General features: G+C 43.7%; 1 protein-coding gene and 1 long non-coding RNA gene across 2 annotated transcripts in view; one reads left to right on the top strand and one right to left on the bottom strand.

Moving 5' to 3' along the window:
- LOC115092826 overlaps positions 1-21,489 on the bottom strand; it is a 53,764-nt gene extending 32,275 nt beyond the window's left edge. Inside the window, exons 1-2 of the long non-coding RNA XR_003857090.1 lie at positions 19,445-21,489; positions 15,643-16,015 (exon numbers count right to left, since the gene is read on the bottom strand). This is a non-coding gene — a long non-coding RNA (uncharacterized LOC115092826). The remainder of the gene's footprint in view (positions 1-15,642; positions 16,016-19,444) is intronic.
- The window catches only part of LOC115092825 (tetraspanin-15-like), a 466,288-nt gene that overhangs the window by 221,102 nt on the left and 220,536 nt on the right, over positions 1-24,650 (top strand).

The following is a 24,650-nucleotide window of genomic DNA, read 5'->3' as shown; positions in this document are numbered from 1 at the left end:
GCTTTGGAGCAGTAGGTGGTGTGTTAGTGTTCTAGGGCATGGTAAAATATTTGCATTACTTCCGTGTCATAGATAAGGCTGAGTCCTGAGATAGTTCTGGTATGGTATGGCAAGGTTCTAGGTGTATTTTTTTGTTTGTTTTACAGGGGTTTGTGTTACTTCTCAAAGTGTTTGGCAGTGAAGGGTTTGTAGTTACTGAGATGAGTGTGTGTGTGGAAGAGATGGAGTATTGAGTGAGTGTGCATGTGCGTGATAGTCTGGGGAGTGAATGAGAGGCATGAGAGTGGGTGTGTGTGTATTTGTGAGAATGAGTGTGTATATGAGAGAGTATGAGAGTGAATATGCGAGTGTGTGAATATAAGAAAGTTTGTGTGCATGCTGCTCCAATGTTCCCTCTAAGGATTGGGTTGATGTGAGCATAAAATTAATAGACTTTTGGAATCAAAGAAAGTAGTGCTCACAAGGTAATGAAACCAAACATGTTTGCTCACGAACGAAAATATTTGCACACGGCAATCCAATCCTTAGAGGGAACATCGGCTGCTGGTGGAACCCAATCTGCCTGGCAGCGAAGAAAAGAAGAGGCTCAGCAACCACCGGCAGAACTCAACCTGCTGACTGCCCAAAAATAAGCAAAGGTCCCGCGGGCCACTGGCAGATCCCAACCTGCCCGGCAGCAAAGAAAAGAAGAGACAGAGACTGCCAGCGATGGTGCCGTAAACAAGAAGCCTAAGTGCCTTTTTCTTTGTGTTGCCTGTCATATTAGGGCTTCTCAACCTGAACTGTCTTCTAACATGTCAGCGCTTTTCAGACGCTCAAGGAGAGTTGTCTTCCTCGGATTGTGCTAAATCTGACTCCTCTCATTCTGATGATGGGTTGGTTATGGCCTTGGCTGGAAGGACGCCAGACCTTGGTTTTCCCTTGATTGGCTCCTCCGCTGGCAAGGGCAGTTCTGTGGGCCCCACTCCAGTTCCTTCTAGGGCTTAGTTTGGACCCGGCTCCTTTTTTGGGGGTGGAATTTTTTCAAGGCTTACAAACTTTTCTTCAGGCACAGTCCTCTGCTTCCCCCAATCCTGTCAGGTCGGACTCCTAGCCAGTGGTTCCTCCCTCTTTCAGTCCTATGCTGAAGCTCCGGGGCTCATCTCGGCTCCCTGCAGGTATTCCCGATAGGAACACCCATAGCACTGATGATGAAGCAGATCCTGATTCCCTGGAGGATGGAGAAATCCCTCCGGGTCTGGAACCATATTGAACCATGTCATGGTTCTTTCATAGAGATGAACTGCCAGCCCTGATTTCCCAGACTTTGAAACAGCTGGGTGTTCCTGGTGCGAATGCCATGTTGGAGCTGAAGAAGAATCCCATTTTGGTTTCCTTGCGTAAAGCCACTCATTTTTTCCTTGTAATGGACACCATACAGGAATTGATCTTGAATGGAACGCCCTAGAGGCAAATTTTAAAGGGAGTTGGACATTGGGAGAGAGTGTTTGCATTTTCCCAAAGTGGATGTACTGGTATGTTCTGTCTTTAAGCGGACGACTATCCCGTGGAGGGAGGAGAGCGGCCTTGAAGGATGAGCATGATAGAAGGATTGATGTTATCCTTAAGCAAGCCTTGGAGGCAGTGGCGATGATTTTACAGATAGCTGCCTGATGTGCCCTAGTGGCGCAATCATGTCTGCTTCTCTCTCAGGAGGTTGATGATTCTGGAGAGAATTCCAGAGCGGTTATGGAGCCCACTGCTGCCTTTTTAGCTGACGCAGGCTGCTATTTGGTCCGTACCTCGGCCAGGGGAGTGGCTTCGGTGATAGTGGTCAGGTGTCAACTCTGGTTGCGAAATTAGTCAGCTGATGCAGCACCAAAGTTAATCTTACAAGGATGCCCTTTAAAGGCTCATTCTTGTTTGGCAGTGAATTAAAGAAACTGGCCAATAAGTGGGGAGAATCTCCGGTTCCTCGATTGCCAAAGGATAAGAAGCAATTGCAGCACCCCTTTGGTATGAGGGGTCGTCTCTGGGGTTCCAAGCAGTTTTGTCCCTACAGAGGGTTAACCTTTCAGAGGACTCGCCTTTTGGTAGGTCTCAGTCATTTCATCCCTGACAGTCCAAGAGAGGAGTGGGCTTGGGTGGTTGATCTTCCCGAGCTTCCCAAAGAAGGTTTGCCGTCTTACCTTTGGGAACAAGAGATAGGGAGACGCCTCTCCCTCTCTTTTATCAGAGGTGAGTTGAGACCACATCGGACCAGTGGGTCCTGGAAGTGACACAGGAAGGATATCTGCTGGAATTTTGCAGTATTCCTCGAGATGTGTTCATGGTGTCTCCTTGCCACTCCCCACAGAAGAAGCAGGCAATGGAGTTTATGCTTCAACAGCTCCACAGGCTGTTGAAGGCTGAGGTCTGTGGTTCTGGTGCCCATGTCTCAAGAAAGTATGAAGTGATATTCCATTAATTTTGTTGTGCCCAAGAAGGAGGATTCCTTTCATCCGATCCTGATCTCAAGAGGGTCAACTGTCATTTGAATGTGACTCATTTTCGCCTGGAAACCTTATGCTCTGTGATAATGGTAGTGCAGTTGGTGGAATTTCTGACCTCCCTAGATCTGTCCTAGGCCTACCTTCATATTCCCATCCATTTGGAACACCAGTGTTGTGTTGGGGCGCCATTATCAGTTTTGGGCGCTGCCCTTTGGTCTAGCCACCACCCCCAGGACATTTTCCAAGGTTATAGTGGTAGTAGCAGTGGCCCTGAGAAGAGAAGGGATCCTGGTGCACCCATACTTGGACGACTGGCTGATTCATGCCAAGTCTCAGGAAGAGAGTTGCCTGGTGATGCTCAAGGTATTCTCCTTGTTGCAGGAGCTCAGTTGGTTGGTGAACCTGGCCAAGAGCAGTCTTCAGCTGTCCCAGTCACTGGAGTATCTGAGAGTTTGGTTTGGCACAGGAAAGGACAAAGTTTCTCTGCTTGAAGTTCAAATTCAGAAATTGATGTCTCAGGTGCGTCAGTTGGTGAACACTATACGCCCGACAGTGTGATCCTATCTACAGGTGCTTGGCTTGATGGCAGCAACCCTGGAAGTGGTGCCGTAGGCGAGGGCGCATATATGTCCTCTTCAGTGCTCGCTACTGTTTCATTGGAACCCGCAGTCTCAGGACTATTAAGAATAGCTCCACTTGCCGATGGAAATCTGCTCTTGCCTTCAGTGGTGGTTGCAGGAGGCTCATCTAAGAAAGGGTGTTTCCTTGTGTTCCATGAACTTGTTGGTACTTATGACAGATGTGAATCTCCAGGGTTGGGGAGCTCACTGTCAGGAGCTGATGGCCCAAGAGAATCGGAATGCCGAAGTCACTCTGGAATATTAATCACCTAGAATCCTGGGCGGTCCGGTAGGCATGCTTGCAGTTCAGCCACAGGCTGCAGGATCAAGCGGTCCACGTGATGTCGGACAACGCAATGACAGTGGCCTATATCAGTCGCCATGGAGGAACCAAGAGCCAGCAAGTGTCACAGGAAATAGACTAACTTATGGAATGGGCGGAAGAACATCTATGGATGATATTGGCCTCTCACATTGCAGGAAAAGACAACATAAAAGCAGACTTTCTCAGCAGGGAGAGTCTGGACACAGGAGAATGGGTGTTGTCAGCTGAGGCATTTCAGCTGATTGTGGATTGCTGGGGCCTTCTGTTCCTAGACCTGCTGGTGACTTCTCACAATGCGAAGGTTCCTCGATTCTTCAGTCACAGAAGAGATCCGTGGGCCCTGGGCATAGATGCTCTTCTACAGGACGGGCCGGAAGATAGATTGCTTTATGCCTTTCCTCCGTGGCCCTTGCTGGGCAGGATAATTCACAAGATTTAAGACCACAGGGGGCTGGTACTCCTGGTTGCCCCGGACTGGCCCAGGGTCCGTGGTATGCAGATCTGTGAAGACTCCTGGTGGGACCCCCTTTCGTCTTCTGCTGCACATGGATCTGTTGCAGCAGGGTCCGGTTCTTCAAGAGGATCCGACTCTGATCTGTCTTACGGTTTGGACCTTGAGAGGGCTCGCCTGTTGAAGCGTGGATATTCTTCTACGGTGATTGCCACATTGCCCTGCTCTCGAAAGTTCTCCACTTCCTTACCCTGTGTGCAGGCTTAGAAAGTATTTGAGGCCTGGTGTGAGGAGCGTGGTGTTCTTCCTCGTTCAATTAAGATCTCGCTCATTCTGGACTTTTTGCAGGATGGGCTGAATAAAGGATTAGCCCTTAATTCCTTGAAGGTGCATGTTGCAGCTCTTGCCTGTTTCAGAGGCCTGGTGAATGGTGGTTCCTTATCATCTCATCCTGATGTGGCCCATTTTTTGAAGGGAGTGAAGCACCTTAGGCCTCCCCTGAGATTACCAGTTCCTTTGTGGAGTCTTAATCTAGTGCTAGATATGTTGGCGGGCCCTACATTCCGACCACTGCGTAGCCTTTCCTTGCAGTTATTGATCTTGAAGACAGAGTTCCTGGTGGCTGTATGTTCTGTGCATCAAATTTCCGAGTTGTAGGCCTTGTCTTGCCAGGAGCCATTCCTTCAGATGACCAGGGGCATTACAGCTGTGTACTGTTCCATCATTCTTGCCCAAAGTGGTCTCAGAATTTCATTTAAATCAGTCTGTTTCCTTGCCATCCCTGGATAAGGTCAGGGATGTGGATGAGTATCACCTCCTGGGCCCCTTGGATGTCAAGAGACTTGTGCGGTATCTGGAGGTTTATGAGCCTTTCTGGAAGACGGATCACCTGTCTGTCCTCCATGGTGGAAGTAAGAAGGGTGCTCCAACTTTGCGGGCTACATTAGCTCGCTGGATTGAGAAAGTGGTCATGGCTGCTTATGTGGATGCTGAAAAGCCTTTGCCTATGCAGGTTTGGATTCATTCCAGTAGGGCTGAGGCAGTGTCATGGGTGGAGGCTAGATTGTCTTCTCCCGATATTTGCCGAGTTGTGATATGGTCCTCCTTACATACTTTTTCCAGGTTTTATTGCCTAGATGTGCAAGCCCGGGAGGACGTAACCTTTGCACGTGCAGTGTTGGCTGGTCAGCCGGCAGCCTCCCACCGTGTTCAGGAGTAGATTTGGTACATCCCACTGGTCCTGAGTTCTTCTGTCTACACACTAGGAAATGGAGAAATTAATTACCTGATAATTTCATTTTCAGTGTAGACAGATGTACTCAGCTTCCCGCCCTTGGCTGCAGCATTAGTGTGTCAATAGTCCTGTTGGGCTCCAGGCCCCAAGAGATTACTGGTAAATGTTCATCCAGTCCCTAGATTGGGCTACTTAGGTTCTTATGTGAGTTCAGTGTTTCTTGTTGGTTGAGTACAGTTATGGTTGCCTGTTTTTAATCGTGTTTTTAATCAAGTTTTATGATAGTCTGTCCACAGTTGCTTTTGAATAGAATACTGGCAGGCTAGAGTCACTGCAGGAGTATATATACTGTGACGTCAGCTTGCTCCATCTCCATCTGTTGGCAGGGGAGCATAACCCACTGGCCCTGATTCCATCTGTCTACACTAAGAAAAATGAAATTATGAGGTAAGTAATTTCTCCATTTCTGCTACTACATCTCCCTCTCCCACTAAGCCACAGAAATCCCAGGATGACTGGAAATAAAATGGTTCCCAGCTATAGATTTTTTTTATTCTTACTAGATTTAATTATTGGGTACTATTTCATGCGTCTGCTATTTGGAAATATTTTAATAATGTTTGGGTAAAAAATGTTATAATTTTTATATGAGATTTTAAGTATTCGTTGTTATGCTATTTATCAGCTGTTATAATGTTTTCTTTTTATTAGTATGGCTTTACTATTATGATTGTTTCATATTTCTTGATTTTATTGTTTTGAGGAATGGCATTTCTGTTTTTCCATTGTTGCACTCCATATAGTGAGGCTTGTTGCAGTTTTCAGTTCAGTTTTTGTCTACATGTTTCTGTTTATACTGTATGGTCTCTTTATTCAGTATTTGGTGAGGGTCTGCATGTGTAACTGAGGTAAAGTATCCTGCTAGTGTGAAGTTTCTATTTTAGGATCTATATCAGGCTGGCTTTTTCTGATTTCCTAATAGAAGGTGTATTGGTTTTAAGGACCTGGTGTAATATCTGCAGTGTTGCCTTTTCATAGTTAAGGTTTTTACTGTTTCATTGCTGGCGGTCAGTGGGAGGCAAACTACTTTAAATGTAATTCAGTTTACTTATGGCTTTCTGACGGCAAAGCCCACACCCGACATACATTACCATAGGCCAAATATCATATGTATGCAAAGTGTTTATTTTGCTTTTATTTAGAGCCTTCTGGATGGCACCACAGTAGTGCATGTAAAATAATATGCATGTTGTTGTAATATTTTTATCTCAGAAAACTATACTTTGAATGTCTTTTCATGTAATATTGGTTATTATAAATGCAAGCTTTTTTTATTGTGTGTGGTGAGGGCTGGGAAGGAGGGGGGCGCAAGGCTCTAAGGTTCACCTAAGCGCCTGATACCCTTCCACTAGGCCGGTAGAGAATTTGCCACACACAGACCCCTATCATTCACCCATCCCCCACTTCTCCGGGGGGGGGGGGGGGCAAATGCTGGGGAAACATGGGAGACAGGTGGTAGTAGGGTTCCTGGAAGGTGTGGCAGGGCTGCCAGCTTCCTAGAAATATTGAATAATCACAGACGGTCTGCTACCCCTGTGGGAACTCTGGCCCCTGCTTTCCTCCTTCTGCAGCATTTCAAATCTCCAAAAGGACCAGACCCACCGCCCTTGCCCCTTCTTGATGCTGTGACCTGTGCTGTGCTTTGGGGGGGTGGGGGGAGGAGGTGCCATCTCATCCCTCGCCTCAGGCAGCAGATTCCCTTCAGCCGCCCCTGTTTCGTACAGTCACTTACCAGCTGCTTACGCAATAAATATGATTTGGATGTATCAGGATGATCAGGCGAGGGTATGGAATGAGAAATAATCTTTGTAATATCCTCATTGACACAGATTTATTACAGTACCTGAGTATTATAGCTGGAGCTCTCAAAGGCATCAAAGTTATCACAGACATTGTGGAGGAAATGCTTATTCTTAGTATACACATGTATGACTGTCCTACAGTCAAATTATGTACTTAAAGTACACAGAGCGCAAAGCTCAGGAAGTGTTCTTGTAGCTCGTGCTGTCAGACACATAGTTGAATCCTAATTTGCCTGGCACACAATACACATCCCGAGTTTTATATTTCATTTGCTCTGAGTAATAACATAATCTGCATAAATATAAATATATATATAGAGAGAGAGAGCAAACAAAAACGGGAGAATACCCATATATTTTCAAATTAACATTTCAAGTGTTTCACATTTTTATTGCAGCTTACAAAAATATTAAAAAAAAATGATTGCAGTAAATACCAATAAATGTTAAAACCACAGTTCAATCATACATAATCCAAGAACAATATATACATTGCTTATAACAAAGATACAATTTGAATATCTCAGCTTATGTATAAAGTGCACATACCGGTATATTAAATTCAGTTCAACTGACAATATATTATACAATAAATCATGTCACATCAAAGAATCAATTGTATATTAGTCTATATGATTCATTGAGATTGTATTTTATATTTTTCTAAGCCGCAATAAAAATATGTGCTAAACACTTGAAGCATTCATTTGAAAATACAATATATGGGTATTCTCTCCTTTTTGCTGTTGTGATTCTGCCCTCATGGGCAGCCTCTTACCTTCTCTCTGCCTGCCCCGCGGTCCGGAGGCTGCAGTCCCTGGTCTTCCTTGCTGCTGGAGGCCCCCCCCCCCCTTGTGGCTGGAGCCGCTCCTCGGCCCCGCCCTGCTCTTCAGCGTTAGCAGCAGTATGGCCGCTGTCCATGGTTCTTCCTGTTTCCTGCTTCCTGCTTCCTTCCTAGGGGGCAAGGCCGCGTCTTCTTTGGAGATTTAAAGGGCCAGCATAGGAGTGGCCCACTGGTGACCTCAATTCCTGGAAACTCCCTCTTCTGCCTATATAAAGGTCTTGGATTCATTCATGCCTGGCCTTCGCAACGAGCCAGTCTTCTGAGGAGCTTCTTCTTCCTCTTGGACTCCATGTTCCTGCTCTTGCTGGGTGTTCCAGGTTTTCAAGGAATCCCTCTTCGTTTCGTCTCTGTTGTTCTTGATCTCCAACTCTGATGTCCTGATGTTTCCGAGTCCTCTGTCTTTGATGTCCTGATGTTCCGGAAGGCCTGATGCTTCGATGGCTAGAGGTCCTTATGTTCCTGATCTTCCTGATGTCTGTTCCTGTGATGTTCCAGCTGCTTGAGTCCTCCAGATGTCCATCCCAAGGGTAAATCCATTTCATTCGGTTCCTGCTCTCGGACATTGGAGCCTCAGTCAGTTGGATTCCTTTCCTGAGACTGCCCCGCTCCCGCGTGGTCTGTGACCAGCCTCCAGGTTGTGTAGGGCGTGCAGTGGGACAGGGTGGTCTGTGACCAGCCCATTGGGTCCGCCCGTGTCGGTGGGTTGTGTAGGGTGCCCTGAGGAACAGTGCCCATCTGTCTTCATCCAAGTCATCCCAGTTCCTCCTGTCTCGTCTGGATTTCCCAAGGTCCATAAGAGATATCCTTGCCTCGGATGTTTCTGATGCCCTGAGACTCCATCCACTCTAGTTCCAGATACCTTCTATGGGTGAGCTTCCATCTGCTTGCCTTTCCGGATGTCCTGACGTCTTGCGTTCCTGATGTTGATGCCTTGTGTTCTACTCCTGAATCCTGAAGTCTTCGTCTCAGCCTTCAAGCTTCAGTCCTTGTCCGCCCTCATCTCCTGACCGGCCTGCCGCCCCTGTCACTACCCAGTGGCAAGTCCGAAAGGGCGTGGAGTAGTCGGAGGACCACTCAGAGACCAACCATGTTTGGTTGGTCTCACTAGGCAGGCAGGTCAGCAGGGACCTGGTCGTCTCCAACCCTAGACGAGGTCCGGCTTATTGCAAAGGGGCACACATATCACACCCTAGCGCTCCCAGCCAGTGGAGCGTAACATTTACTTTCTATACTCATACAAAATAGGAGTTCTTTTCTTTGAAATTCTATTTCAGTACCAGTCATTAGTTTCTCTCTCTCTCTCTCTCTCTCTCTATATATATATATATAGATATATAGATAGATAGATAGATATAAATAACACACAAAATTCAGGCCATACCATTATTAGTTATTTCCTTTGGAAATAACTAATAATGGTATAAAGCTTTTACCAAGCTACAAAAAAAAGTTATTTTAATTTGAATGCCTCTTTAAATATTGTTCCATATAATATCTAAATAAAATCTTCCAAAGGAGAATTTTATTACCTATATAGAAAAGGGGTGGTTTAGCTTCTGTTTTAGAATATATATATGTATACACACACACACACACACACACACACACACACACACATACATACATACATACATATATTTATTTATTTATTTATTTATTTAAGGTTTTTATATACCGGCAATCATGAGAACATATCTTGCTGGTTTACATGAAACGGGAGTGCATTAAATACATCAAACTAGAACTCAGGTGACCGAAAGTACAGTTACAATTAACAAGGGTGGCAGAACTTGGTGAAGAGGAAGAAAAAGGAAAGAATAAATGGTTATAATAATAATAATATGTGGCCACCCACATTGGTGAAGAGGAAGAAAAAGGAAAGAATAAATGGTTATAATAATAATAATATGTGGCCACCCCCACCCCCCAGTCCAAACTATGGGGAGTACCACATGAGAAATTATATTTACTAAAATGATTTATCTTCGAGTTCATAGCTGGGTATCGGGGGGATGAGACAGGGTCTTTATCCCCCCGATACCCAGTTCTGTGCCCTTCCCAAACAACCTCTTTACTTGTGGCACCACAGATCAGATAAAATTATCAAACTAGAATAAAACAGTAATTAACCCTTTTATTAGTATTGTGTAAATAGACAGTAAATCCAACCAGAGCATTAAATGGGAAAAGTACAGTAGTAAAGGATAATATAAAATTGAAGTTTTCTTATTATAATCAAGTAATGCAAAAATAACACTGCATAAACCAATATACTCATATGGATAATAAAATAAATAAGGAACGCTAATAGAGAAAGGTTGGGGGAAAAAGCTGTGAAGTACTTAGATGTCAAAAATTGTCTTTACTTCTGAATACTCAAAAAGGGGGGTTGGATCAGATCCACCCCAATGTCAAGAGTTTGTAAAGAGTGCACCCTGTCCCAAACACAAAATTGTGTGAAAAAAGCAATCAAGAAAATGAAGAAGTACCTCTTGATGGTGGAGCTGGCTAGATAAACCAAATAGATGAGCTCTGCAATGTGTGAAAATTCTCTCTCTCCTGTGGAACTTCCCCAAATGGTTTACTTGATACTAAACAGAAAGATGGCCTGGTTTCAGTCTTTTACAGAAAGACCACAGTCCACTAGTTTTTCTTTTTCAGCAAGGGTTTATGCTTGAATTTGGCTGAAATGCTGAAGTAATTAAGATGAGATACTGAATCTGGGGACAAAAGGCAAGGAAATAAACCTTCTCCTTCTTCTGCTAAAATACTCTCTGTGCAAACTTCAGATAACAGTCTCTTATGAGGATGATCCATCCATGTGCTCCTGAGCCTGGATATTTCTGGAAAGGAAGTCTCTTCAGTTTCTCAGGTCTCGGCTATGAAGCAAGAACAGCTGTCTGTCTCTCTGTTTCCTCAGAGCGCAGACTTCTGTCTCTCCCTCTTGATAATTAGTTCTTTAGGAGAAGAACTGATTTCAGGGTTGCCAGATGTACTCCTCTCTTCCTGGCTCCTGGTTGTCCCCACCGCGCGCACACAGACAGAGCCAGCCAAATTGTGCCTTTTCTACCTTAAATGGTCTCCCAGCATTCCTTTGGCTTCCTTCTCTGCTAGCTATGTAATGTTGTTCTCTGGGCAGCTAAATACTACAACTTGTTAACACTGTGAGTGCTAGATGCTGGTTCTTGCAGAACATTTGTTGTTCACAGGAGAGCACACAGGGGTTTTTGATGAGTTTTCATACACCTCGGCTGTAGTGGCTTGCAGTCTCTTCAGGGTTGAAAACCCCTTTTTGACAAGTCCAAAACAGATAACTCAGATCCAGATGCAGCTCAGTCCACATTGTAAGGCTCCAACACATGATAAGCTCATGGAAGTAAGGAACCTAGTTTAAAGCAGCCTGCTACATATAGTAATTAGCGAAGTCGGAAGCTATGTGCTGGAAGCCATAGGCAGCATAACTTGACAGCAATTAAATTTACTCCAAAGAAATGGGAATAGAAGAAGCTTCTTTAAAAAGACTACCAGAATTACTTTAACATCTACCGGATAAGACTAAGACATTTGGAACTTAAAATGTGGCCACCTGTCCAAAATATTCTAGTCTGTTCTATTCTAATATTTATATCCCACGTCACCTGACAAAGGACTTGTAGGGCTAACAGCAACAAATACAATTCTTTAATTACAGTACAGTATTTACAAGTTGTACCTTAAAACGCAGATACCCATAACTCTGGATATGGAATCACCTGACGTGCTTACTGCCAAAAGAAAAGGAGTTAGATAAAATGCCACCCCCTTGTCCCGATTAAAAGGTGCGCTGTGAAATTTATTTATTTTTTTTTTTACCTCCGAATGAATTTAAGCATTGGCAAAGCAGCAAGACACTGTTACAGGGAATAGGTTAAGACAGATAAGTGCTGTGGGAAAAGGCCTAGCTTCCTTACTCCTCAGCGTATCTGCAACTTTTCCATATGGCAAGGTATACATTAAGTGCTGACAGAAATATTAAATGCTGTGGCTTCCACTCCTGAATTTCACATCATCTCTTCCCCATCCCCAGTGCCCCACCTCCCTCAGTATAAACATCATCTCTCTTGCCCACCACTCTTCTGGCACAATCCACTCTCACCGGTAAGAGGGGAGCAGCGCTGCTTCTCTGCAGCTGCCACCTCCTCTGTCGGCTTCAGTCTCCTGCTGACTTTCGGGCCCTGCCCAGTTCAGACTTCAGACTAACACCAGCAGAAGAGGAGGGGCAGCCCCAGGTAAGAGGTGCTGCTCTCTGAATCACGCTGGGGTGGCGAGAGGATTGCACCAGAGGAAGGGAAACTGAAGGTGCTGCTGATGCTACTGCAGGCCCGAGTGTGGCAGGACCGTGCTATAGGCAGCACACTGGTTGATCTTCAGAGCAGGAGATGGTCCTGTGCAATCTTGCTGTGACTTTTTCAGATACCTCCTTTTGGAAACCTTTGGATTAATCAATGACACCCTATAATTTCAGCTAAAGAATGTTGTAAATTGATCATCAAGTATCAAATTAGCATTCTCTGTTTTTAGAAGGTTTAGCTATTTCTAATTTCCTTCTTCCCCATCATTAGTAAGTGACTGCATGCCACGAAAGAGATCCTGCATTGACTTAATATCTCATTTCAAGTCCATTTCTTTGCTTTTTTTACATCAACCTATGGGGTACATTTCTTAAGCCACAATAAGCAATTAACATGTATAACACAGTGTTTATCGCATGACAGTTGCATATTGTGGTAATATCATGTGATAGTCTGATCTAAAATCTGCCCCTTATTGAATTAGTTATTTTGCATGCATAAAAGTTGCTAAAGCATGCAAACCAGCTAGGAAATCTTTGCAAATAAAATAACGCGGCTTGCATTAAAAAAAAAAAAAAAAAAAGCAAGCCGCATTATTTTATGAAAAACAGAAGAGCTGTAATTAAAACATTGCGGAGACATCAGGACACTAACTTGCATCCTGATGGCCCCGAGATATTTCTTAAAGGGGCTATGCGGGCCAAAAATGACCCCTCCTCCCAAAGATTATAGTTGCACTGGACAAGGTACAGAGAAGGGCAACCAAAATGATAAAGGAGTTGCAACGGCTGCCCTATGAGGAAAGGCTGAAGAGGTTAGGGCTGTTCAGCATGGAGAAGAGATGGCAGAGGGGGGGATATGATAGAGGGTGGCCAATGTAACTGCAATATTTGAAAAGGGCTCCAGGGGTGATCCAGGAAACTTTAGACTGGTGAGCCTGACTTCAGTGCCAGGAAAAAGGTGGAAACTGTTCTAAAGATCAAAATCTCAGAGCATATAGAAAGACATGGTTTAATGGACACAGCATGGATTTACCCAAGGGAAGTCTTGCCTAATAAATCTGCTTCATTTTTTTAAAGGGGTTAATAAACATGAAGATAAAGGTAGGTGTGGTGTATTTGGATTTTCAGAAGGCATTTCAAAAAGTCCCTCATGAGAGGCTTCTAAGAAAACTAAAAAGTCATGGGAGAGGAGGTGATGTCCTTTTGTGGATTACGAACTGGTTAAAAGACAGGAAACAGAAAGTAGGATTAAATGGTCAGGGTTTTTTTAACTCTTTATTTTCCAAATTTTTACATTTTTAAGTCAAACTGACATTTACAAAATGTTAGACAACCAATAAAAAGGCAAAAAAGTATACATTCCATAAAAAAAGAGAAAAATATAAACAAAGTTTGTCTATATGAGATATCAATTTGGAGACTGTACTTTAACAAGGAAAATAAGAAGAAGAAAAAAAAAGGAGCTCCCAAATAATAATTATAATCTGCTATATCATGGACACAAATAGAAATGCTAATCTATGAGGGGTACAGGCAAGGGTCTTTCTCTGTTCTGCAAATTTCCTTCTATTTGATCATGATCAAAGAAAAGATACTTAAGTGTACCTAGTTTAACAATATATTTACAAGGAAATTGAAGAAGATATCATGTACCTATATAAATCACACGCTTTTTAATCATAAAAGCTTTCCATCTCAGTTGGGTCACTTTAGCAACATCAGGAAATACTGCCAGCTGTTGCCATGAAAACGTTTTTCAGGAGCACAGAAAAGCTTTTTCATGGTCCATATTTGATCAAGCACTAAGGCATATACAGTAAGCAAAGTAGCAGAGCCTTGGAAAAACACCTCTCGCAGGTGGCACGTAATTCTTATCCCAGGTTGAAATTACTAAGGCGATTGAGACCGTATTTTGGGCTAACAGCTCTTAAGGCGGGGGCTTTTGCCTTGGTTCTTTCACAATTAGACTATTGCGATGCGATATTTTTGGGATTGCAGGGTAAACTGATTTGCAAATTACAACTTATTGAAAACACTGCTGCTCGAATTGTTATGGGAAAATCTCTGAGAACTTCGGTGAAACCGTTGTTATTGGATTTACATTGGTTACCTATTGAGGACAGATGCAGGTTCAAAAATTTGGCGTTGGCATTTAAAATCTTAACTGGTTTAGGATCTCCTTCTTTAAGGGGTACTTTACAATGGCATGAATCTAAAAGAAATTTACCCTCTACCCGAAGACGATATTTGCAACTCCCTTCAGGGAATAAATTTAAGCATTCTTGCTTGGGTGTTAGATCATTTTCTAATGTTATCCCAAATTTATGGAACAGGAAAATTTATTAAGATTTCAGAAGAAACTAAAACCTGGTTTATGACTATTAATTGATTTATAACATTACTTGGTCTGATTGAGTCGACTCATCAAGAGGGGGGAACAGGAGTTGGTCATAAAATGCTGCTTTCAATATTTGTAAGTCCTGGTATTTTTGAGTTTTATGTTATGATTTTATTATGTAATTGTAATTTTATGTGTTATTTCTGTACATCGCTTTGGGCGATAATTTTTAACTGCAAAGCAATTAATAAATGAAGATAAATACATAGATTTTAATCTGGGAATCTTGGAGCATAGCTGTTAAATTATCTATAGCATTGGGCTGTAAAGGGAGGACTGCTTGATGATGAAGCAATCTGTCTGAAGGTATTATAAAAGACTTTAGTGATTGATGGAATTGAAGGCTGAGGGACTTTAAAAATCTCTACATAACATTTCCTAAACAGTTCAATTGAGGAAATATTAACCGATTTAGGAAAATTACATATTCTCTAATTTAATTTCCTGCAATTATTTTCTTAAGCTTCTAATCTTTATTGGATAAATTCCTGACCCTTAATCAAAGCCACATCACATTTACCCAATGACTCACATTGTTTCTCTATAAGAGAAATACGCTCTGTATTCCCCTTTATAACTTCACCTTGCCCCTGATTTTGAATTTGCCCAACAACTGCAGTCACATTTTCAAATTTAGACCCTAGATATTGTTCCAATCCCTTAATAGCAGTCCAGAGTGTCTCCATTGTTATTTGTGCAGATCTCAGGAAAACTGACTAAGTTGTCTAGAGCTGGGGTCACCAAAGATTCAGTAGTGATCCCAGCTACTACCTGAGAGGCCATCAAAACAGGTTCCCCCACCACAGGAGAAACATTCGCAGCACCTTGAGGCTGTATCGAGATCACCTGAGAATGGCGCGGAAATCAGGGATGAGGGAAATGGAGTTCCCAGGAGAAGCGGCAAGGGAACCCATGCCAAGCCGAGGCAGCCCTGAAGGAGTGCTGGAGCTTGATGGTTGCATAAATCCCTCTACAGTCGGCTGAGACATAGAAGAGAGAACTGAAGGATTTGAATGGGGAAAATGAACAGTTTCCTTTCTCTTCTTCCCCATATGCCCAAGAGGGGAAGCAAACAAGAAAATGTCCAGAGAAGGAAGCACTTACTTGCTGGGATCTTCTGAGGAAGAATAGTGGGACAGCATCCGAGAGCTCCACAAAGCCGTGTGCCCCTTCGGCGTGTGCTGCTTTAGCAGCGCACTGGTGGTGGCTGCACATCACTGCGGGTCTGATGATATAGGCCCTTCCTGGCTTCTCGGGTTGATGACGTCAGACATCCGGGACAACCAGGGAAGGAAACCACCGTGGGGCAAGGAAGAGAGATTCCCTAGCAGTTCAGTGCTCTCTCAACAGGCAAGTCAGCTGGCTCTCTCCTCCGCAGTCCCCAAAATGGTCAGCTTTCAAAGTGGAAAAAGGTGAACAGTGGAGTGCCTCAGGGATTTGTACTGGGACCTGAACTTTTCAACATATTTATACATTTCTGGAAAGGAATACGACAAGTGAGGTAATCAAATTTGCAGATGAGACAAAATTCAGAGTAAATCACAAGTGAATAAATTGCAGGAGGACCTTGAGAGACTGGAAGATTGGGCATCCAAATAGCAAATGAAATGTAATGTGGATAAGTGCATGGTGATGCATATAAGGAAAAATAACCTATGCTTAGTTACACGATGTTGGGCTCTCTTAGGAGTTACCACTCAGGAAAGAGATCTAGGTATCATAGTAGATAATACATTGAAATTGTCGGTTCAGTGTGCTGCGGCAGTCAAAAAAGCATCAGAATGTTAGGAATTATTAGGAAGGGAAATGTCCTAATGCCTCTGTATCGCTCCATGGTGAGACTGCAGCTTGAGTACTGTGTACAATTCTGGTCGCCGCATCTCAAAAAAGATATAGTTGCGATGGAGAAGGTACAGAGAAGGGCGACCAAAATGATAAAGGGGATGGAACAGCTCCCCTATGAGGAAAGATTAAAGAGGTTAGGACTTTTCAGCTTGGAGAAGAGACGGCTGAGGGGGGATATGATAGAGGTTCTTTAAAATCATGAGAGGTCTAGAACGGGTAAATGTGAATTGGTTATTTACACTTTTAGGTAATAGAAGGCCTAGGGGGCACTCCATGAAGTTAGCAAGTAACTCATTTAAAACTAATTAGAGAAAATTCTTTTTCACTCAATGCATAAATTAAGCTCTGGAATTTGTTGCCAGAGGATGTGGTTTGTGCATTTGGTGTAGCTGAATTTAAAAAGGTTTTGGATAATTTCTTGGAGAAGTCCATTACCTGCTATTAATCAAGTTGACTTAGGGATTAGCCACTGCTATTACTAGTCTGAGTAGCATGGAATTGTCTTAGTGTTTGGGTAATTGCCAGGTTCTTATGGCCTGGATTGGCCACTGTTGGAAACAGGATGCTGGGCTTGATGGACCCTCGGTCTGACCCAGTATGGCAATTTCTTATGTTCTTAAGTGTAAAATGCTCCCCCTCTTAGGGTTCTTGGGAGACCCCCACCTACCCAACCTGTTGCCTATCAAACTGGCCCCATCATAAAATATGTTTAAAATAAATACTTTTAGTGGTGCATGGCAATGCCCTGTCCCCTTCTCAAAACTCTTCCCACTTTTAATAAAATATCCCCCCTGGTTCCACCCCTCTCAGACTTCCAGACCCCACCTGGACCCCTTCCATAGATTAGAATTCCTGGGGTCTAGTAGCCTCCACCCCTAGACCCCCTTCCTTTAGGTTAAAGGAAATCCATGGTAGCCTAATGGACCACCCCCACCAGGTTTCCCCATACCTTTGGAAGACACCCCTGGTGTCTAGTAGTGGCCCGAAGCACCTCTTAGGCCCCGGAGCAAAGGCCAATTGGAGGCATTTTGGAAAATGGCGTGGGTTGTGGGCATTAGTTAACCATGAACTTCCTTTAACTTAGGAGGAGGGGTGTGGGGTGGGGAGGGCCACGAGACACCAGGGATTCTATTCTATAGGAGAGGAGTCTGATGGGCAGGAGCCAGGGGAGTGACATTTTATTCAAAGGGGAGGGGTTTGGGGAAGTGGGTGGGGCATCGCACGCACACCATTAAAAGTATTTTTCTTTTTTTTTTACTACTGGGCCACCTCGACAGGTGGCGGGGGTGGCATTTTACACTTTTTGGGACGTCATTTTTGAGCTGTGTGACCCTTTTAGATGGCAGTCCCAGATGAAATGGGTTTCCATCGTGCATTTTTTTTTTCATGTTCCTCGGCAATATTTTTCTTTTTTTTTTTTTTTCATTTTTTTTTTTTCATTTTCGATTCCAAAGCTCTTTTTTCATACATCTCTGCCCTCACCAAACCCCTTCCTCCATCCATTCCAGACGACCAGGCTCTTATGAAAGCTTCTGAACTGGCTACCTTCTTTGAAAACAAAATTTTTAATCTTACCAAAAGGTTTACGTCTTCTAATCTCCTTTTCCCCTTGCATAGTACACCTACTCCTCAGCAGACCACAAAATTAGACTCTTTTGAGACCACTTCTTCCCTAGAAGTGGAAAATATTTTTAAAAAACTTAAACCTTCTTCACATCCCCTAGACTCCATCCCTGCAAACCTTCTAATCTCAATACCAAATACAATTGCTAAGCCCATTGCTAAAATCATCAATTGTTCGTTAACCCAAGGATTAGTTCCCGATTCTCTCAAACAAGCCATCCTGAAACCTCTCCTAAAAAAACCCAACTTATCAACGTCAGACCCAACAAATTTCCGACCCATCGCCAATCTTCCTTTCATCGCTAAGATCATGGAGAAAATTGTGAATAAACAACTCACTGAATTTCTGGAGGAACATAATGTCCTAGCATCTTCACAATATGGTTTCCGTAAATATCGTAACACAGAATCACTTTTGATATCTTTGACGGACCACATTATTGTAAACTCAGATAAAAAACATTCACACCTACTGATCCTCCTTGATCTTTCGGCTGCCTTTGATACGGTCAACCACTCAATTATGCTGGACCGACTCAGATATTGGTATTGCTGGTTCTGCCCTTGACTGGTTCCGTTCTTTCCTTAGCAATAGATCATTCAAAGTTAAAATCAACAATAAACAATCACATCCAATTAATTCCATCTTGGGTGTCCCACAGGGCTCTGCCCTTTCACCAACTCTTTTCAACATTTATCTGCTTCCACTCTGCTTCCTCCTTACCAAGTTAAAAATCAAGCATTACATCTATGCGGATGATATCCAAATTCTCATTCCAATCAAGGAATCATTACAAAAATCCCTTATGTTTTGGGATAATTGCTTTAAGGAAATCAGTTCACTCCTTTTCCAGCTTAACCTAGTTATCAACACAGACAAAACTGAATTCATAATCATCTCTCAAGATGAAAACCTCATGTCCAGGGAGACAGTTTTTCACCAAGATGATCAACCTCAAGTTGACAACCAATCTCTTCCTAACTTCCCTTCAACAAAACTAAATAACATCAAAAAGACCTTTCACGTAAGAGATCTAGGCACTCTCCTGGACAACCAGTTGAACTTCAAAAGGTTTGTCAACAATACAACAAAGGAGTGCTTCTTCAAACTACAGGTCCTTAAGAAGCTTAAACCTCTCCTGCACTTTTATGATTTCCGTCTGGTTCTACAAGCAATCATTCTCACAAAAATCGATTACTGTAACTCATTATTACTTGGACTCCCGGCTATCACCACTAAGCCACTTCAAATGTTACAGAATTCAGCCGCCAGGATTCTAACCAATTCTAAAAAAAGGGACCATATCACTCCCATTCTATACAACCTTCACTGGCTCCCTATCAAATATAGAATCCGATACAAATCTATACACAAATCTATACACAAATCTACATGCACAAATCTATACACAATCTTGCCCCAATCGATTTAACTCACCAAGTTCGCCTTCATAATCCCACTAGGCCAATGAGAAGAGCTTATCAAGGCACTCTCTTCGTCCCTCAAGCAAAAACATCACTAAAGATCAGAGCCTTCTCTACCTCAGGACCCACTCAATGGAACAATCTCTCACCAGACCTTAGACAAGATCCTTGCCCAATATCCTTTAAGAAAAAATAAAAAACATGGTTATTCAACCTTGCATTTCCAGACTGCATTTCAACTAATCACATTTTTCTCTTTGAATGCTCTAGGACATTTATGACTATGCATTGTAAATATTTTTTTCTCTGTTCAGTTAAATTTTAAATTTTAACTGTGTTTGCCCTGTTTACTATGTATGTTCTTAGTTCTATGTATCGCCGTTCAGGCAATTTTCTGTTCCTTGTAAACCGGTTTGATTTGTATTTAATGCAGGAAGATCGGTATATAAAAATAAAAAATAAATAAATAAATAAATATAATAGGTTTTTTTCTTCAATACAAAATATCACTGTGAAACCACTGTGATATTTTCCCAGGGAAGTGCAAACTATTGCAGAAACATCCCTGCGATATTTCGCCTCTCTCGCAGTAAAATATCACGGCTTAATAAATTGCCTCCCCCCCCATGTGTTAACCTATGTTCATTTGAATGTGATAGTCTAATGAAACTCCATTCACTTACTTTAGAATGGACTGGTTCCAATAAAAAGAAAAGGAGTATCAAATAAGATTCACTAAATGCCATTCCTGAAAGGCTGCAAACAGACTTGGTTTCAATGCATTTCACGGTGATTATTCAGCTGGTATGTTTGCACACATTTGGCGTAATAACCAGGCTAATTTACGTAGCTCAGTTGTCCTGAAAATCCTGGTCTGTTTTGCAGTCCTTGAGGAATGGAGTTGAGGTTCACGGCCTAAGTCCCAGTGATATTCAGGGACGGTCCTTGAGGGCCTCAGACAGGATATGCCTAATGGATATCCCTGAGCTAGATCTGCGTGCAGTTGAGATAGCGTGTGTGCAAGTCTGTTTCTTGGATGTTCGTTCGGGATAACCTGAAAACCCAACCTGTTCGTAACCCTCAGGAACAAAAATGAATACCACTGACTTAGGGCTTTCCTAATGATCGATCCATGGGTACATAATGTGTGCTTCAATAAAGACAGCCCAAGAGAGACATTTTTCTGTCGAGTTCCTGCCTCTGGGAGTGATGCATGTGTAACCCCCCATCTCCTGGTGCTGGCATTAACACCGATGAGGGCCATAGAAGTATTTTTATTCCTTGGGGGCTGGATCACACAGGTTAGGTCTCTGCATAAGTCTCTGTTCCCCAGGGCTGGAGCTCTTTGTCTGGGGGGGGTTTCAGGACCCGGAGTGACAAGGATGCCTTGGTAAACTCTCTCCCCTGGGAATGGTCTACTTTCTTTCCCACTGTGAGTGCTGCAAGTGCCAGTAAAACACCAGAGACTCTGAGTGTTCAAAATAAGTATTTTACTGATGGTAGATTAGAACAAGCGTATGGCACATTTAGCACAGCCCTTAGGAGCATAGATGATCTTCTCTCTGCTTACAGTCCCTGCCTTTGGCTGTGCACGGGGTCTCTTGTTCCCAGGGCTGGGAAACATTCACCCCTCAGGGACTGTATGAGGTTCCCAGATGGGCTGGGTATCCTTATTTTGGCAGGATAAAATCTCTCCCAGGCTCGTAAAAATGGCAAAACAGTTTCTGTATAGAGAGTATCTAATTCCTCTCTCCTAAGCCAGGGAAAACTCCAAATGGGTGTCCTCAGTAGGTTTCAATTTGGTCTTACTCACTGCTCTCACTGTTTCACTCGCTCTCTTTCTCGAAGCCCACGATGGAAGGGATCCACACAGAGCAATAGCTATCAGTGTTTCTGATTGCAGACAAGAAAGGGGGATCCAAACCTCTTCCTCAAAACAGATCCAAACACCAGAAAGGACACTGCCCTGCTCTCCAAGGAGGTTAAAGAAGGGACAGGCCTTCCCTACCCAGGACATCCCCAAGAAGAGGTTTCCTCGAGACCTTTCCCTCAGCAAACACCCCAGGGTCTCACAGTCCTCTTAAAAAAAAAAAAAAAAAAAGCAAAACTCCCAAAAAACAGCCCAAGGAAAACCTGCCCTGCAACCAAATGTGGACTGCAGAAGCTGCTTTTGGTGACTTTGGTAAGTCACCAAAAGGCCACAGAGGAAAAAACTCCAGACTTCCTCCAAACACCTGAACCAAACTTTACTTGCCCCCACAGCTCCCAGGAGAGAGAGCTGCTTTTAATACATACCAGGGGGGATGACCATGCCAGCACCCTCATAGGGAGGAACCGTATATGAATAATTACCAACCTATTCTGCACTAGCTAAAAGGAGTTCACAAGGCCCAGAGGGTCATTACGCATGGCTAGCACCGAAAGCCCATTAGGGATTTGAGGGCACCATGATTGCTGCTGTTACTGAAATAACTTGATTTGAGGAGGCTGGCGAGTTGAACGAAATGCCACAACACATTATAAGCATGAATGAAAGCCCATGGAGTCTCAGCTTTCCACCTCAACCATAAAGATGGTAGTATGCTGGGCTGGAACAGATTCAAGATGGGCTGAAAGCCTTGAGGAAGGAGGAAGGCAACCTGGCTTATAGCAGGATGCATCGTAATGGGGCTCTGCTTCCTGGATGGATGTTTTTATCTGAGAGAAATACTCATTTCTTCAAAGTGTTTCCTGTTTGGAAGATAGTCATTGCAATACCAAAGTGAAGATGCCCCCTGTAGCTAGTACTGGATGATTAATCCTTTTAGCACAAACATAAAGTAATCTAGTTGTCGTCTAAGAGGAATGCTAACATGAAAAATTGCCTGTTTCAAATCTTTATATTTAAACTAATGAGTCCATCCTTCATTCTGATGAATACTTCCTCTCCGGGTTGCATTAAAAGTTCTTTGCTTGAGGGGAAGTAGACTTTTTCTCATTCTGTTACAAAGAAATGTGCCACCTACTGAGGCTCTGCAGAAAGGTCTAATTTTGGAGGGGGGGATTGTTTGGGGAGTGGAGTTTGACATGGAGCGTTTACAGTAGCACTTTTTAATGGAGTCCTATAATCAGACTTCTTGCTATGTCTTCCATAAACAGTTGCCGCACTAAACAATTATATTGGACTGTCATAAAGAAGGGCTTGTTTTTCAAAACCATGTATTTGTCTGTTTTATTAGCCCCTAGTTATAATCATAGGTCCAAACAATTTTTACGAGCATTTTCTCTTTGCAGATAAAAACCATGCATGCGGATATAATTAAATTGTAAACACCACAGTCACTTAGCTTTTATGCAGATGTCCCGACACGGATCCAGGTTTCAAAGCTTCTCCTGCTTCGGGGGGTCGGATCAACTCGTATGTCAAGAGAAATCAATCTTTATTTATGGCAGCGTCTGCAAACTGACAGAAGGCACATTGTTATTTAAACTTCGGTCCTGCGAGATTTGTCCAATCCCGTAGGAACTCATCCTGTGTCATGCTGAGCCAATTATGGCTACTGCAAATCGCAGAAATAACTCACACTAACGAGTACCACACAATTTCTGCATTGAGACCATGGGGAGCAACAGAGCTCTACATGGCTGCTAGGCTGGGGGTCGCGCGCCGGCAGTTGGCCGGCACGCGCAACTTACTTCAGCCCCAGGGCTAAAGTAAGTTTTGAAATAAAAAAAAAGATAGCATCAAAGGTAGAGGGGAAAGGGCGAGGGAGGTAAGGGAAGGTGGGGTGGGGGGATAAGGAAGTTCCCTCCCAGGCCGCTCCGATTTCAGAGCGGCCTGGGAGGGAACAGGGGAAGGCAGCGCGGCTTGGATAGGGCTCGGCGCACGCAAGGTGCACAATTGGCGGATTGAGCAGCCAGGTGGGCTAGGCCCCGTGGTTAGATTCTTACTGTGTGCCGCATGGTAGGCCGCAGCGACGTTTTCACGTGCTTTTTTTCCGCGTGTTCGGCTGCCCTCTGCAGGACCGTCGGTGCGTGCAAGTGCGTTCGGCTGTGCGGCTGAATTATGCGCCCAGTTTCTTTTGTGCGTGCTTCCTGTGCACACATTCTGGAGCATATTGGTTGTGCGCCCAGGATTAGTGTAGTGACAGGGCACTTACGTTTGGTGACGCATAGCCTTGGGACCCCTAAATTTTGTACACGTAAATTTTGTGGTCCTAAATTTTTTAGCGAGAATTCGGCTGGATGCACATCTTCAGTCGCCTGTTAAGCATACTGACGGACTAAGGCACCGTTGGCTAAGAAACCTAAGTGCCTTTCCCTCTGTGCTGCCTGTCATATTCGGGCATCTCAGCCTGGAGTGCCCTCTAACTTGTGCTGGCACTGCTTAGAAGCTCAGGGAGAATTATCACCCTCTGAATTCACTGAGCCTGGCTCTTCCCAGCCTGATGAGGGTCTGGTTAAGGACATATCAGGAGGGATGCCTGACCTTGGAACTCCCTTGACTATTTCCTCAGCAGGGGACGGCAGCTCAGTGAGCGCCGCTCAAGTGCCTCCTGGTTTTGGCATGGATCCTTCTGCCTTTTCTTGGGTAGAATTTTTTAAAGGATTACCATCCTTTCTGCAGGCACAGTCCTCAGCCCTGTCTAATCCTGTTAGGTCAGATTCTCAGGTGGTGGTCTCTCCCTCTTCCGGTTTTACTGTTAAGCGCCGGAGTACACCTTGATTGACTGCAGGTACTCCAGATAAGAATCTGGATGGCACTGATGATGAGGCGGATCCTGATTCTCTGGAGGATGGGGAAATTCCTCCAGGACTGGAACTGTATGTCTTTCATAGAGATGAACTGCCAGCCCTGATTTCCCAGAAGTTGAAGATGCTGGGAGCACCTAGGGCTCCCAGCATCTCTAAACCAGTGGTTCTCAACCTTTTTTCTGTCAGGACACACCTGACAGGTGGTTCTCACATGCATGACACACTGAACCCATGATTGTCAGGGGGCTAGATGTAAAAGTACAGTTTGCATCCAAGGGCATCCCCTGACCCACAATAATGGATGTAAAGCAGAATTACGACATTCCCCGTACAACTCACCCTACAAAAAAGATATTCTGGTTCTGGTGTCATCTCAGTAACAGCAACTCAAACTCCTTCTACTACTAGGCTCAATAGCCCTATTTATGAAAAGACAGCAGTTTACCACCAATGCATGTCCTCTGAGAAAATACAACAAATAAGAC

Source organism: Rhinatrema bivittatum, chromosome 5, assembly GCF_901001135.1.
Source record: "Rhinatrema bivittatum chromosome 5, aRhiBiv1.1, whole genome shotgun sequence".
Taxonomy (NCBI): Eukaryota; Metazoa; Chordata; class Amphibia; order Gymnophiona; family Rhinatrematidae; genus Rhinatrema; species Rhinatrema bivittatum.
Note: the sequence above shows the minus strand (reverse complement) of the source record. Positions and strands in the feature narration are given on the sequence as shown.